The sequence below is a fragment of the Mustela erminea genome, chromosome 12 (genome assembly GCF_009829155.1).
Source record: "Mustela erminea isolate mMusErm1 chromosome 12, mMusErm1.Pri, whole genome shotgun sequence".
In the NCBI taxonomy this organism is placed as follows: Eukaryota; Metazoa; Chordata; class Mammalia; order Carnivora; family Mustelidae; genus Mustela; species Mustela erminea.
The window spans coordinates 4,145,071-4,161,646 of record NC_045625.1 but is presented as its reverse complement, the minus strand read 5'-3'; the positions used below and the strand labels follow the sequence as shown (position 1 = coordinate 4,161,646).

The window sequence follows — 16,576 nt, the reverse complement described above, 5'->3', positions numbered from 1 at the left end:
CCCATCGGCTCACCCAGGCTGATTCTCTGTTGTATCCAGGAGGAGTTTTAAGGGGTGGGCTCTGAACCAGTGGCATCTCTGGGCCTCTGTTCCATGGTCTGTAAAATGGGCGTTGTAAGGGGCAAGTGAGCTGATTCATATGTGTGAAATGCTGAGTAGGGCCTTTCACAGAGCAAGCGCCCCATAGGTATTAGCTGTTGTCATTCCTGTGGTTCAGATGGGGAAACTGAGGCTCCAGGTCACACCAGGAAGTGGTAAAGCTGTGATTCAAGGGTCTGAACTAAGGTGCCTGCTGAGAGGGACCTTCCCCACTTGGCCAAGCCTTAGCTCTCCATCCCCGCCCCCTGTGCCTGGCAGGAGGCTGGGCTGGGCAGCCAGGCTGCAGGAGCTGCTCGGCAGCATCTTCGGGGTGACTGCTGCCTCCGTGTGTCCTTGAGGGAGCTTCCAGGTCTCTGGGCTTATGCCTGGACTGAGCAGGTATTCCGCTGGGCTCCTGAGGACGCCTCAGTCCCACGGGCGGCAGCATTCCGATCACAGAGCAGTCAGCCTGGGAAGGTAGCTTCCTGTCTGGACTGTCAGCAGGGAGGCTGTTACTGTGGCTGGTGGCTGGGCCGAGGGAGCAAGCAGTGGGGGCGGGGGGGGGCGGGAGGCAGCAGAGGGAGCGGGCGTGCGGGCGTTGCTGGATAGCTCATAGGAAGCACTGCACTGGGGATCCCAGGGCTTCACAGCTCAGGGATGAGCAAGGGGGTCAGCTTGTAAAGGTCAGGGGCAAGGCCACACTTGGGGGGCAGTGGAGCTCAGTTCTGAGCCTATGTACTCAGAGAGCGACCCAGCCCAGCTCATGCAAAGACTTCTCCACACACTCCCAGGACAGAGTCAACCTCCGCTTCTCATATTAGAGTCCTGACTGTATTTCTTCTCTTAAATATTCATCAATGCTTTAATGTACTGGGGGGAAGAGTGTGGGAAGGGGCCGCTACATCATAACTCACTGGACCAGCATCTGGTCAAGGGCTTGAGGGGTGGAGATGACCATCAAATGCAAGTCTGAGGCCCTCTCCTGGCCGAAGCTGGTTCACGATACCCTTAGCTCTGGGCCTCTGCCCTGCCCCCACTCTCATAGGGAGGACCCAGGGCACCTGCCAGGGTGGGGTACTCACCCTCCCCCAATCCTACTGTTGTCCCGCCTGAGCCCTGGCAGGTGTCATTGAGTGCTGGGGTCTGGGAGGACCTGCCGTCCCCTCTCCTTCTCTCCCGGGACCAGAGGAGAGGAGGAACAGCATCTTCAGCATCTCCTGCCTCGGTCCTGCCTAGGGTCCTCAGTGTCTCCACACCTGTCTGATGGACTTAAATATTTCATCACAGGCTGCCATCCCGCTCTGCCTATTACTACAAGTGTGCGGCCAACAAGAGTGGGGACTCTGCCTGGCCAGTGGAGGGGGGCTGGCTTCTGCAGGGAGCGGTGGGGGAGGGGGTCACATCCAGATAACTTCAAGCCTGCACACCCCCCACCCCGCCCCGCGCTGCCGCCCCAGAGCAGGTCCTGCCTGTGTCTCATTTAATCATCTCTAGGATGCTCTGAGTGGGTCCTGTTCTAATCCTGTTGTAGGGATTAGAAGGGGTTGCCTAAATCCCGCCAAGGTCACTCCGTTTGGAAGGCAGACGGCAGCCTGTCTGCAGCCGGAGCCCACGCTCCCCCACCAGGTGGCTCGGCCTTCCCTCGCAGAGGTTCAGCTTCCTGCCCGGTAAAGGAGAGATAATCCCGTATGCGAGGCATGGAGCCGGCCGGGGAGAGCGAGCTGGAGAGCGAGCTGGCACACAGTGGGTTCTCAATGTGCAGTAGGAGTTGTGTGTTTACCATTATCGTTAGGACGGGCTCAGCAGTGTCCCTGGCTTTTCTTCTTTGCCTCTGTCCGGCCTCCAGCATGGCACGCCCTGCATTCCCAGTCCCTGGGCAGCCGGCCTGCCCTGGGTGGTCCGGGAGCTCCGACTCCTGCAGGCCCAGCCGGCGGCATGAACCACCAGGGGGCGCCCTAATGGTATCCGGCCACTCACTGACCCGTTAGCCTGGCCAGTGCCCAGTGGGTCCCCGCAGCGACTGCTGGACCTGTCCCCACATGCAGCCAGTGAGAGTGTGAGCCCCGGAGCACCCCCCCAGGGTGCACGGGGAGGGCACGAAGCAGCCGCTGTTTTCAGGGTTCAGGGTGCGGACCCTCCCTCCTGCCAGGCTTCCCGTCCTTTCGCAAGGCCACCTGAGACCTGAATTGTGAATTCCAGCCTGGTGAGGAAGGGGAGCGGGGAGAAGACCAAGATAAATGAATAAATAAAAACCTATTGGCTCTAAATGCACAATGAGAATTAATAGGGATGAGCTCTCAACCAAGGATCCGAGGGCAAGGGCAAAATTTCAATGAGGACTGCAGGAGAGCACGGGCGGCCCCCCACCCTCCGTTCCGGGCCGGCGGGAGAGGGCCAGCCTGGCCACGCGGCAGGGCCCAGGGGGCAGGAGAGGCCGTACCCGCTGAGGCTTCTCATCCCCTGTGCTGTTGGGTGTCGGGAGCAGCCCCACGGTGCCCCAAAACACTCTCCTTGGGCCTCCGGAGACAAAAGCTGACCCTCGGGTCTCAGGAGAGAGATGGTGAGGAAGAGAGGGGGTGGGGTGCTGGCCACAGACCAGGCAGGTGGTGGTTAAAGCGACCCTACGGGTCCCCCTTTGCTGCCTAAGATGTAGTCCTTGGATTCACCTTATTAAAAATGCAGAATCCCAGGCCTGCCCCAGACTGCTGAGCCAGGAACTGCATTTTAACACATGATCCAGGGATCTCAGAGACATCCAGGGTACGGTCCGAGGTATGTAACGGCCTCGTGGTGCGCGTACCCCACGGCTGACGTTCCCAGACGATCCGCGGGGGCTATGTGACGAATCCCTGTTCAAGGAGATGGTGGGGAGCAGCAAGCCCAGGAGTGAGGGCTGGAGCTGAAAGCTGACGTCCCTGAGACCCTCTGGAAGCTTCCACAGAGAGGCTGTGGGTATCTCGTCTAGAGCCACAGGCCTGGGGTCTGAGGACCCATCCCAGCTCTGCCATTCTCAGGTCACTTAGATTCTCTGAACCTCGGTTTCCTCGTCTGTAATGGGGGGCGATCCTGGGCTGCCTTGCCCGCCCCACCAGCTTCCTGGAAGAAGGAAATGTTTCTCTCAGAATATCTAGAAGTGCTTGAAGAGGGTGAGTTCTGTTCTCGCATCAGGCTTTGATATGATTTTTTTTTTTAAGATTTTATTTATTTATTTGACAGACAGAGATCACAAGCAGGCAGAGAGGCAGGCAGAGAGAGAGAGGGGGAAGCAGGCTCTCTGCTGAGCAGAGAGCCAGATGTGGGGCTCGATCCCAGGACTCTGGCAGAGTTAAAGGCAGAGGCTTTAACCCACTGAGCCACCCAGGTGCCCCTGATATGATTATTGATCCAATCTTGATCCTCTTGATTTTGAAATAGATGAACATTAAACTTTTTATCCAAGGAGACTTTACATGTACAGGGCCCTTGGTCTTGGGCTTGACGGGAAACCAGGAATAGGCCATGAAGGTGTATCTTTGAGCACCCTTTTTCCTCAAGCTTTACCTTCTCTGTGCCTCGGTTTACCCAGATGCAGAGCACATGGTCCTGTCCCCCAACCCAAGGGGACTGCTGGGTCGTGTGGATCCTTGAGTCCTCAAGCCCCTCCCGACCGTGACATTGAACACCATATGTAGAATCAAGGTCATAGATGTCACTCCTCCCGCCAGACCACCATGTTCACAAAATGTTCCCACCAAGCCACACTGACCTGACGGCGCCGCCGGCTCAGCCCTCCTTCCCCCTCTGTTTTCCTGGTCCCCAAGCCCGCAGGGGAGAGTGTGCGGAACAACTCGCCCCCACCCCTCCTGTCCTCAAAGAGACAGACCGGCAGACAGACGTTACCCATATACACTACCAACAGGTGGGGAGACAGAGCTGCTGTGGTGGGAGCCCCCGAAAGGTGAAGCTGCGTCTCTTCAGCTCACCCTTTGTACTCCAGCCCGCCACGCTTCCACCTCTGCACCCTTGCCTGGGCCGCCTCCTCCACCCAGAATGTCTTTCCTTGCTTCCTTCATTTCAAAGGCTTCCACATTTACCTGGAAAACCCCAGCTCAGTCTTCAAGGTTTAGGTTGGACCTCCCCTCATCCAGGAGGCTTTCCCTGATTCCCTAACCCAGGTGGGTAAAAGGCCCCCATCTGGTCACATCCCCGTCTTCCTGCTCACTGATGTTGGCCTAGTGGTTTAGGGCGTGGGTCCTAAGGGCAGAGAGAGATAGAGGTTAGAACCTCATGCTGTGTGACCTTTGGTATGAGGCTTAACCTCTCTGAGCCTCAAATTGCTGCTATTAATAGGATAGGCAAACAGGACTGTGGTGCACAGCGCCTGGCATATGGTTGACGCTTATTCGCGAGGGCTATTGTACTCCTGGTGTTTCCTTTTGCCTTGGACTGTGAGCTCCCCAGAAGTAGAGCTGTCCCGTCTTTCTGTCTCCAATCTGTGCGAGGCACGCGTTTAATGAACAAGTGGTTGGGTAAGTGGAAGGTGGGTGTGATCCAGGAAAACTTCTCAGAGGAGGAGAGATTAGAACTGAGTCTTACAGGAAGAACTAGGGTTTTGATCAGGGCAGAGGAAGCGCCAGAAGCTCCCGCTTGGCTCCATTGGAGCTCCTGCTTTGTGGGACTGGCATGGGGTGACAGCAGGCGGTCTGCACAGCTCTGTCCTTAAGTAGAAAGCGACTTTGGAACCAGAGCTTCACCCAACCCTTAGTTAAGGCAGCTCATTCTGTTGAAACGCCTGAGGCAGGGCCCGGCTTGGGACAAGAATAGTTCCATGCATGACATCTTCCTGCACAGTGAAGTCTCCTTCCTGGGGAGCGGATGAGTGACAGGCTGGGGGCAGCGTTGCTGGGCGGTCAGTGCCCGCAGGCGTGAGATCCTTGCCCCTGACCTTTCTTAAGGGAATGGCTTTGGGTCCAGACACCCCCTGGAGGGTGGTGGAGATGGTAGCTCCAGGAGGAGCCTGGAGGTGGTAGCCTCCAGAGTCAGAAGCATCAGAAGGCAGTGTCAGAAGCTGAGGAGGAGCCTGGAGGTGGTAGCCTCCAGAGTCAGAAGCATCAGAAGGCAGTGTCAGAAGCTCTAGAACTTTCCAGCATACACACCCCTGCCTTCCCCAGGCTCATCTTCCTCTTCCGTCTCTACACTCTCCAGCTTTGGTTTTTAATATATTCTCACGCGTCTCCGGCGTGGCCTGTATGATGCCCAGCTGCCTCAAATCCCGCATGCGGGGAGGAAGGGGACGGACAACTGGACAGCCGGGCAGGCGACCCCCCGCTGTGGGTGAGAATCTGGGATCTGGGAAGGGGCAAATGCGAGGGCTGTTACCCCGTCCTTCTGGGCTGTGGGACTTTGGCCGAGTCCCTTGCTCTCCGAGGCTCGATGTTCTCATCTGATCATTGGGATGACAGCGGCCACAGGCTCAGAGGAAGGCTGACGAATGAGAGGAGACAAGCCTCGGAGAGCCCTCAGCTGGGCGCCTGGCACAGAATGAATGTGCCAAAAAAAGGGATTTTCTTTTTCCATCCCAGAACTTAGCTGGAGAGACAAAAGGAGGGACAGTAGAACATAACACATAGAAGGCGATGCTGTTGACCAGGCCTGGAAGGGGAGGTAGAGTCCGCGTGCACGATGCGAGTTCAGAGATGGGGGGCCTGGGGTGGGGCGAGGGGTCGGAGGGACGCCGAGGCGTGACAGCTGGCGCAAGGTCGTGGGGTGGGGGTGTGCGGGGGACCTGCGGAGGGGGCGTGTGGATGCGTGGGGGGGGACGAGCCATGTCACCGCCTCGTCCCATCTAACCCCTCTCCCTGTAATGCTGTGCGGTGGAGCGCTTGCGGTTCCATTAGGCAGATGAACAGAGACACCGAAGCCTCCCTAGGTCCACTCAGTGGTGCGGCTGGGATTCTGCCTTCTTCTCTCTGGCTCCTAGTGTTGGGGGACGGCTGGGGGGTTGGGCCAAGGACGTGGTGGGGTGGGGGAGGGGAACAGTGGTCAGGCAGAGGCCGGAGGGGCTGGAGCAGAGTGTGGCAGGCTCAAAGGAGGGGGGCCCCTTGCCGCACAGCCCTGGCCACCCCAGGACCGGAGCCCGGGTTGCAAAGCTCCTTTCCCATCCCACAGCCCCCATGGCCCAGGCTCCCCGGCGTAGACCTGGCCAGGGTCCATCTGGCCCACGAGCGCCCTGGGCACCAAGTGCCGAGGAAACTAGGAAGTGGCAGATGATGCAGAAAACGGTTCTGCTCGGCTTCGCTTTGCAGGTTCTGATCTGTTTTTCCTCAGCGGCAGATTTGCTTAAATATATGAAAATGTGTTTCTAATTCCCTGCGCACACACCAACTGCTGGCGGGGGGTGGGGGAGCATGCGAGAGCTGAACAAGCACCAGAGGGGAGCCAGGCGCTTCCAGTTCTGCAAAGCCTCCCTGCTGCTGGCACGCCAGGCCAGGCCCCCTTGGCCTCAGTTTCCCCCGCTGCGCCATGATGCGGTGTGCCTAGATTCACCAGCACTCCAGGTGGATGGCCAAATAGATTCTGGGAGTTTGGAGAAATCTGGGCTAGGGTTCAGCTTTGGTCACAGGCAGAAAAAATGGGGGATCCCAGGGCACATAGAGGGGTTCTGAGTGCCGAGTCCAGCGCTAGACTTTTTTTCAAGTTCAAACTCTTTTATTATAGTAGTTTCATAAATGAAAATCAAAACAAAGAAAAATAAAGATGAGCACTAAAAATACAATGGTACATCACATAATTTCCTTCTGGGTCTATAAATTCTTTTTTTTATTGAGATATAATTAATGTACAACACTGTATTCGTTTCAGGTGTATAATGTTACAATTTGATATATGTAGATATTACAAAATGACCACTATGATAAACTTAGTTAACATCTATCCCCGCACACGGTTAAAGGTTTTGGGGTTTTTTTTTTTCTCCTTTTGGTGCTGTTTTTAAAAGAACTTAAAAATTTTTTCTGACTGAGGTGAAATTCATATTACGTGAAATGAACTGTTAACATTTTTTGTTGTAGTAACATACACAGACCATAACATCTGCCTTTTTAACTATTTTTAAGGATCCAGTTTCAGAGCATTTAGTACACTCAAAATGTTGTGTGACCACCGCTTCTATGTAGTTCTGAGACACTTTTCATTACCCCAGAAGGGAATCCCTTCTCCACTCGCGGTCACTCCCCAGGCCCCCTCCCCCTGGCCCCTGGCGACCACGAGTCAGCCTCCCGTCTCCATGGCTTTGCCTCTCCTGGACCCTTCGTGGAAATGGGATCCTACGACACGTGCCTTTTTGTGCCTGACGTCTTTCACTTGGCATCACATTCTCGAGGCTTGTCATGCGGTGGTAGGGGTCACTACTTTGTTCCATTTTTAAGGCTGAGGAATATTCCACTGTATGGCTAGACCACATTTCTGCCTCCGTGCCCCAGTCAGTGGACATTTGGGTTGATTTTGCTTTGGGGCCGTTAGGAATAATGCTGCTATGTCCTTGTGTGTGTACTTTTTGTGTGGACATGGCTCTGGGGCTACAGCTGGGAGTGGAATTGCTGTGTCATATGGTAATTCCATTTTTAAGTTTTTGAGGAGCCACCAAACTGTCATCCACAGTGGCCACACCACTTTCCATTCCTGCCGGCATGGGACGTGGTTCCAATTTCTCCACACCCTCACCAGCACGGCGTATCTCCCGTTTTTTTTTTTTTGTTTTTTATTATTATGGCCAACCTAGTGGGTGTGAAGTGGCATCTCCTACGGGTCTGATTCGCCTTTCTCTAGTGACTGGTTTACTGATTACTTGTGTATCTTCTACGGAGAAATGTGTATTCATGTCTTTTGCCCATTTTTTCACAGGATTGTCTTCTTTTACATGTCCTTGACGTGTGTGCTAGGTGCTAGATCCGTATCAGACATACGATTTGCGAATATTTCCCCAACTTGGTGGTTAGCCTTTTCACTCTCTTAATGGTGTCCTTTAATGCACAATATTTTTTTTTTACTTTAGTGAAATCTAATTGATCTATTTTTTTCCTTTTGTTGCTTGTGCTTTGGGTGTCGTATCAGAGAAACCCTTGCAAAGTCCAGTGTCACAAGTGTTTACCCCCATGTGTTCTTCTTAGACTTCTAGAGTTTTCACCCTCATGTCTAGATCTTTGATCCATTGATCCATTTTGAGTTCATCTGGGTCTGTGGTGTACAATAAGCCTCCGGCCTCCTTCTTTTGCACGAGGATAGCTAGTTCCCCCAGCACCGTGTGATGGAAAGACTGTTCTTTCTCCACTACGTGTTCTTGTCATCCTTGTGGACAACCCATTGACCATCCATGCGAGGGTTGGCATCTGGGCTGTCCATCATTTCCCAGGAAACACTGAGTATCCCGTGCGTGGTGTATCCTCAGGTCCTCCCAAAGAGCCTACAGGATAAAAACTACTTTCCCCATTTTACAGATGAGGAGACTGAGACCCCAGCATTAAGTGGAGAGTCTGACGCGAGTCCCTGAGCCCCCGACCCCCAGGCAGTCCCAGGACTCCTGTGAACACAATGGGAAACCACTAGTGACTCCAGCTCCCTCGCTTCCTACATGAGGGAAACGGAGGCCCCACAGGATGCAGTGACTTCCTCGGGCCCCCAGGGAGGGACGGCAGACCCAAGAGGGTCAGCTGTAGGTCCCGGGCTCTCCTGAAGGAGTAAACCGGAGCCCTGGGGACATGTGGCGTTCCACACCATGTTTCCATCTGTGCACTTGTGCCTGGGATTTGACCTCACGGCATTTGTCGGGGGGGGCGTGGGCTGCCTGCCTGAAAGCCACCTGCAGCCCACGGGGGTGCCGGGCTCACTCTTCAGTGTAGATGTGACATAAGGTTAACACATTCCTTTCTGGGCCCCTCGGGTGAGCCCCTGGTGACACGGCTGTTCTCAGAGCCGGCTCTCCAGGGTCCTGGGGAGCTCCAAGGCCCCCATGCCAGCCTGCCCACGAGCTGTGGTGTTGTGCGCTGGGGCAGGGCTGTGAGAGGCAGACAGGAAGGGGCCCGGGACCCCAAGGTGTGGCTGCGCAGGGGTCACCTCCATTAGAGAAATGCAACCTATCTCCCCCTGCAGAAATTTTGCACATCTGATCTGCCCTCCACACCTAACCCGGGGATGCTCTAGGGCTGCCCTCCCCGGCCCCCCCAGGAAGGGAACTCGGACCATCAACAGCGATCCGGCATCCTTGTCCCCCAGCCATTGCCGGGCGCTGTGGGACCTCTGGACCCTCTGTCCTCATTCCAGTCCCTCCTTCTGCCCGTGTCATTCGTCCACTTGACTCCAAGTGTCGACCAGGGAAATAAAAGGAAATGAAACACGACCAGGACATTTTCCCCCCGGTCCTAGCGGAGGCTGCTGTTGGGCAAAGGTGAAAAGGAGGCCGGGGAGACGCAGCCTGCATGTAACCCTCAGGCCCCTCCCTCTGCTCCAGCCCACGTGGCTGGTGGTGCCTATTTGGGGTTCTTGGGGTGTCCCCTCCCTCTGGGTATCAAGAGACAGCCAAAGGCAGGTGACAGTAGAAAGAGAAGCCAGCCGGCCAAAGGGCACACTGTCTCTGCCCCTGTCCCCACTCCAGACAGGCATCTTAGAAACTCCTCACCAGCAGCTCTGGGGCTGACACTGGGCGGGGTCTGGGCTCCCCACTGCACTAGCTTCCGGGAGCTGGGTGACCTCAAGGCAAGTCTTGGGGTGGAGATTTCCTGCCTGCACACTCCCCTCAGAATCCTACTGCATTCCTTGGTTCTGTTTCTAGCCTTTGGAACTTTTAAACTTGGAGAGTAAACCAGAGAGGGGAAAGGAGAGGGAGAGAGAAGGAAAAAACCAGTAATGTCCCAGACACGCAGGAGGACCCGGAGGGGACAAGCAAAGCTAGAGCCCAACCCACACCTCAGCAGCCAAACCCCAGAGCAGAGGTTCCTGCCTTTGGGGATTCATGGTGCTCATTCAGGAACAGTGTGCGCATGTGCACACACACGCGCGCACACACACACACACACACACACACCCCTGCAGGGCACACATGTATGGCTGCAAATACTCATGGGGCTTCCCAGACCACCCTGAGTCCACCGGTGGACCCCTGTGGTCCCTCTGGGGGCCCCTACACTCAGGAAAACCAATGTTTGTCTTCTTGTAACTGAATGGCCCCGTTATCTGAGGGTTTTCTTGATTTTACCTCTTTCTCCTCAGAGGAGCAACAGCTTACACTTATTGAGTGCCTGTTGTATACCAAGCACTCAACCTAAACAGCTCATCGAATCCTCACAGAAGTCTTATGGTGGATCCTATATTTATACCCATTTTGAATACAAGGAACCCAGGGTTCAGAGAGGTTAAGGCACTTTCCCAAAGTCACACAGCATTGAAATAGAGGAGCTTGGCCCCTCTACCCTGAGCTGCCTGGCCCCAGCACTTAGCTGCTAACCCCGCCATCTACAGCTGATATGAGGCACTCTGGGTGTCTTAGAAGGCTCCAGATGGATAGAGCTAGTTGTCATCTGTGTGCGCGCGTGCGTGCTGTGGCCCTCTGCGCTGGGTGAGCGTATGGTCCCTGTCAGCTGGAGGAGGGAGGGCAGAGGAGGACTGAGTGATGGTGGCAGTTACCCGCCCCCCACCCCGCCCCACCCCCGCCGCCCTTTGAGACATGGCGGAGTCTGCTAATCCACTTACTTGATAATTCACTTATATCATGTCTGTTTGGCAGCGTGCACGCTCCCACGCACCAGCTCTGGGGAAGGCGAGATGGTTTTGCCTGGAGGAACCCGAGCTGTTTTTCTGGGGAAGGAGTGGGAAAAGAAATACACCCAACAATGGACAGTAATGGACCTAAAAATAGAGGGGCGGGGGAGCTGCGGGGAGGGGGAGCGTGGCCCGTCTGCCTGGAACGGGCAGCCCGGCCCTTCCCACCGGGGGTTCCCCAAATATCTGGCCGCCTCTCGGTGTGGGGGATGGGCATGGAGAGGGCAGAGGTAGGAAGCGGGGGAAGAGGGGCCCCGGGGCCTCTCCCCGGTGGAGAATTGTCCCATGACAGTGTCCTGGGGCCAGTGGCCCCAACCTTGGCCGCACGCTGGGAGGGAGTTTGTTCTTAGAACCCATCCTCGGGCCTGAGCCACAGGCGCTCGCTTCTTGCTCCAGCCTTGGGGGGCGGTGGGAGGCCAACCTTCCCCTCCGATGTCCTGAGCCTTTCACTCCAGGTTCTTAACCCCTCTTCCTTGGAGGAAGGCTGGCCAGCCAGAGCCAGGGCCTTCCGGCAGCTGCTAAATGTCAAGATGGACGCTGGCTCCCTTATCTCCCAGGCTCCCCGCCGGCCCCTGCCCTGCCAAGCGCATTAACTCTTTTCTCCCTGCATGTCTCCCTGTGCAAATTCTGCACAACCCGTCTACCCTTCACTTGGCCTCACGGTGCAGGACACTCCTCTCCCGGCCCAGTTAAACCTTCCTCCACCTGTCCACATCCTGCCCGCCCTTCTTCCAGGCCCGCCAGAAACCCCACCTTCCCAAGGAAGCCTTGCTGACCATCCCAGCCAGTTCCCATCCAGGCTTGTCATCTGGGCCATTTGTGGGGACCAAGCCACAGGTGGCTTTTCTGGGGTCACCTCAGAGGGCTCAGTTGCTCTTGTAAGAGCTCAAAGTGCCCGGGTTACCTGACCTTGAGTCAGTGCCTGGCCTCTGACTCAGGTCCCTCCTCACCTATGGGGGTGATGGTGAAAGCGAGGCTCCTGGCGTAGAATCGGACCCCTTCTTCGGATCAGCTGCACCAAACTCCCAAATCTGGCCGGGCATCCGAGTGCCTGCAGACAGGGTTGGTGGGTTGGCTGGTTGGCTTTCAATCCGGAGCAGAATTTCTGGCCTTAGGGCCCGGGAATATTTGCCTACCCTCCTCTTCCAGGAATTCTGATAGCAGCCAGGTCTGATGGCTGCTTCCCACGACGACTTTGCACACAGCGGACATTCCGAAATAGTGGATGAAGAAGCGAGCGAGTAGATGAATGAAATCTTGCAGGCTCAGTCTTACCACTCCCCCCCTCACCCAGCGGTTCCTGCACAGAGTGACACACCTGCCCAGGGGTGCCCAGCTGGGTCCTGGGGGAGCAGGCCCAGGGCTCCTTCCTGTCTCCTCTGCCCCACCGCTCCTTAACTCCTTGGAGACCAGGAGGGAGAAGAAACCCTTGCCGGTCCCAGCTTGCGGTTGTTGGCACGGCCGTCCCCACCCATCGCCATCCGTCTGGGTGCTGTATGGACTCCGGAGACTTCTATGGCATCTGGAGGACCCAGACAAGGGAACTGCCGAGGGGGGGAGTCACTCTGCAAGCCTTAATTAAGTGCCTTACAGGTACGGGGCTCCACCTTCTGGGAGCACACATTAGCCCCAGAAGGTGCTAAGGAGAAGAGACATCTCTTCTGCTCATCTCCAGGCTGGGGGCCGGCCCGGGGCGAGGGCAGTGGCCAGGGATGCAGGCCCTGAGGAAGCGACAGTCAAGCAGACACCCCCTCGGGCTGGAGGGGAGGAGCTCCAGACAGGCTGCCCCACGCTGAAAGCCAGGGGTCCGGCGGGGGCAGCAGGAAAGGAAGCCGAGCCCAGAGGACTAACGAGGCAAGAAAATGACTTCAATAGGACCATAAAACAGTTTGTAAAACCATCTGTGGTGCGAAAATCCCCTCCGTTGCCCCTAAACCAGGGAGTGACGCTGCAAGGAGGCTCCGGGCAGCGCGTTAGGCTTCCCGGCTTCCCGCCGATTGCGGGATTTGGAACTTCTAACCCTAGTTCTGCCTTTTGCTCACCAAAGTGACATTGGCCACGTTGCCTGGCGAGCCTGACCCCCGTTCGTCATCGGAAAAACAGAATTCGGAGTTGTGCCTTAGCTCACAGGATTGTCATGCATAGAGGAAATGAAATTTTGCGGGAAAAATCAGGATCACGATGTCCGGCGCCAATAGCAATACTCCGTGTGGAAACCGAAGGCAGGGAGGGCCAGGGGAAGGTCGGGGACAGTTTGGGTTTGGACTTTATGGGAAGGGGCAGCCTCTAGGATTACTGGCGGCTCATACGCGGCGTCTGGTGGGGGATGGGGCAGCCGGACAAAAGTTAGGGGAGGGGCTTCGACCTCACCCCTCTTGGACCCGCCCCTTTCCGTGGGTGCTCCGCCCCCACCGCCCCCAGTCCCCTGGCCTCTTGAGGGACCACCAGGCCCCATTGTTCTGTTCTCCTGCAGGGAAGCCAAGGGCTGCTCCGGGAGAGGAGGAGGGCGCCCCTCGACCCCCTGCCCTCCCACCCCCCACCCCAGTGTTTAAATCCTCCATGCCAATTTTTTTCTCCTCCGTGATAAAATATTCATGTCAGCAGAGCAGGCCCTCTTTGGGAAGGCTGCATGTGTCTGGCTTAGGCTTTGCACAAGCTTTTAAAGAGCAGGACGCTTTTCCTACTCTCTAAGCATTTTCTGAGTCCTGAATCAATAATGCACTTTACTGGGCTTCTCTGGCTGCGGCTCTTCTCCCGCCGGCACCCTGCCCCCATCCTGCCGGCACCCTGCCCCCATCCTGCCGGCACCCTGCCTCCATCCTGCCCGTCTCTCTCTCTCCCTTTCTCTCGCTCCTTCTTTCCTTCAGCCTCGCATCTCCCCCTTCTTTACTTCTCTTTACTTTTTAAAGAGGGATTAAATGAAAGGGTTGGCTCTTTGGGGGGGGCCGCGTGGGTGGGGAGAGGGGTCGCGGGAAGGGGGCGCAGAGAGCAGCTCGGCCCGAGCCCAGGCTGGAGGTCCTTGGCTGAACAGGTTGTGTCCCTGCACAGCAAGAGGAGTTCAGCGGCTGAGCCTTCCTGCTGGCCCCGGTGGGGAAGCGTTTTTTGAGCTCTGGGCATGGGGCAGGAGGAGAGCTTGGGCGAATGAATCCTGCTTCTCTCAGTGCTTTTTCAGATCAATTAGAAAGTGTTTACAGCATGACCAGAGAACACAGGACCAACATGTGACAGAAAGGGAGCCCGGAACAAAGAGACATGTGCAGTGTGAGCCAAACCTATTGCCAGACTTCCTAGGGAGCAAGCCGTCTCGTTTGGCCTTTCTGCTTCTTGTGGTAATGAGCCCCTGTCACTGGGGGCATGCAAGGGGCCGGGGAGCCATTCCTTGTCTGACTCAGACACCGACACAGGTCTGCTCAGTTACGTTCCGCCGGGTGAGGGGCTGCGGTGCAGAAGTCGCCCTTGTGGGGGGCGGGGGGGGCACACAGACCAGTCCAGGCTCTCTTCAGTTGGGATAGAACCTCCCACCCCAAACATTCTAGAAATTTGGCTGTGGGAAGAATCCACACACGCCCAGGGCAAAACAGAACGTACCCTTTTTTTCTAATGTTTTTTTTTGAACAGTACAGCTGTCCCCCGCCCCCACCTTCTCCGGGTGTCAGTTAGCCACAGTCAGCCAAGGTCTGGAAGCAGGTGATCCTCCTCCTGGCATGTAGTGAGAAGGTCCCTCGTAGCCTGATGCTTCGTCCCCACGTCCCTGCCCTGGCTTCATCACATCACCCAGACATTTTATCTTTTCACGTCACAAGAGGGGAGAGCGCGGCCCAGGGAGGTGTGTGTGGAGAGGGCGGCCGCATTCACGTAACTTTTCTTCCAGCATTTGGTTATGATTGCTCTATTTTATCATCAGTCATCACTGTTAACCTTACCATAGGCGTGTCCATACAGGAAAAAAAACAGTCTATGTAGGACTTGGTGCCATCTGGGTTTTCAGGAATCCCCTGGGGGCTTGGAAAGTATCCCTTGTGGATAAGGGGGGAGACCACTACAAGAGTTTAAGCTCCTAGAGAGACGAACTCTTGTCTGGCCAACCAGAGCCCTGACAAGATGTCGCCCGAACCCTCTGACCGTTCAGCCGTGGGAGGAAATCGGTCCTTCTGGCTGTGCGATCCCGGAGAGCAGCATTCGGCATTGGCATCCCTGCCCCTCTGCCCGGGGCTTCCCAGCTGACCCTCTCCTGGACAGTCCTCCAGGGCAGCCTGACGCCCTCGCGTGGGCAGAAGGTCTTGCTGGCTGTGTCTGGTGGGGAAGCCAGAGGTAGTTACGGGACTGCGGACCCGGCGTCCGGGCTCGCTGCCACTCCCCATCTCTCAGTAGTCCCTTGACCACGCTGTCCTCCCTGGGTGGCGCTGGGCAGGCCGCTTACCCTCTCTGAGCCGCACCAGAGCGATGAGATGGAGTGAGACAAGCGAGAAAGTGCCCTCATGTACACTCTCGTGGGATCCAGGTGCGGGGGTAGGAACGTTTAGCAAATACCACTACGTGCAAATAGTCACTGGGGGTGTAGAGCAAGTGGGGGGCAAGACCTGGTCCCTGCTGGCCTAGAGTCCAGCCCCAGTCATGGAAGGTTCTGGAAGGAGGTCAGTTGTGGGCAGGGCTGAAGTGAAAGGCCTCCCTTTCCTCCCAAACAATTTGGGGAATTGGGCAGAGGAGAGGTGCTCTGGGCAGCTGAAGACCTGACTGAGGGCAGGGCAGGTTCGGGGGGTCTAACGTGGCTCCTTCATTAGGAGATGTCCACGGTGGCTGGTTCAGAGTCGAGGTCTGGGCATGACCCGGTGTGGGGAGGCGGTGGCTGTCGCCGTGACCTCTGGATGCTCATTGCCAGGGTGGATGAGCCTGGGGAAGACCCCTTGTTCAGGCCCCTGGCCTTCCCAGTGAGTAGTGGCTGGGCTGGGAAGAAACACGTCTAACTAGAAACCAAACCCAACAGCAGCAAACCCCACCCCAACAAGAGAAGCCTCCCTGGCCAGCTGCCGCTCCAGCCCTGAAGCAGCGTTCCGGTGGTTTCCGCTGATTCACGGCGGGGGTGGGGGGGGGATGACCTTGCTGAGGTCCAGGCTTCGGCTCAAACAGAAACCCGAAAGGGAAGGGGAGCGAACCCCGCAGGCAGAGGGAAGGAGAGAGAGAGAGAAACAGGGACAGGGTCAGTGGAACCACCGAAGGAGCGGGACGGGGAGTCTTGCGGGGCCGGGGGAGGTTAGAGACGGGCAGGGCAGCTAGAATTAGGATCTGTTCCCAACAGAATCTCGTTTCCGCTTTGTTAATAATTTATCCCTGCTGCAACTTCTCTTACCAATAAATAGGAAATAATTTGTTAGGGAGAATTCCCCTGATACCCCAGCTTTCTCCCTGGAGTAGAGGTGGGGATGCCAAAGGGTGTGGGAGACTGAGGAACGTGGACTGGGGAGGTCAGGGACAGAGCGTGATCCTTTCATGGGGAAACTGAGGTACGGATAAGGCAAGGCCCCACCCAAGGTCATACGTGGTGGTTAAGAACGGTCTCCTGTGTCCCAGCTCCATGACCCTATGGGTCAGGGAACTTGTTATTGACCTACACATCTGCCCAGGCTGGAAGAGTCCCCCCCAGAGTTCTAGAAGCATCATGCAAGGTGGAGGCTGGGGCTAGCCCAGCTACTGGTGGGCTTCCCCCACC

At 56.5% G+C, this 16,576-nt stretch overlaps 1 protein-coding gene across 3 annotated transcripts in view; it reads left to right on the top strand.

The window, feature by feature from the left end:
- The window catches only part of NTNG2 (netrin G2), a 65,012-nt gene that overhangs the window by 6,572 nt on the left and 41,864 nt on the right, over positions 1-16,576 (top strand). The window lies entirely within an intron of this gene.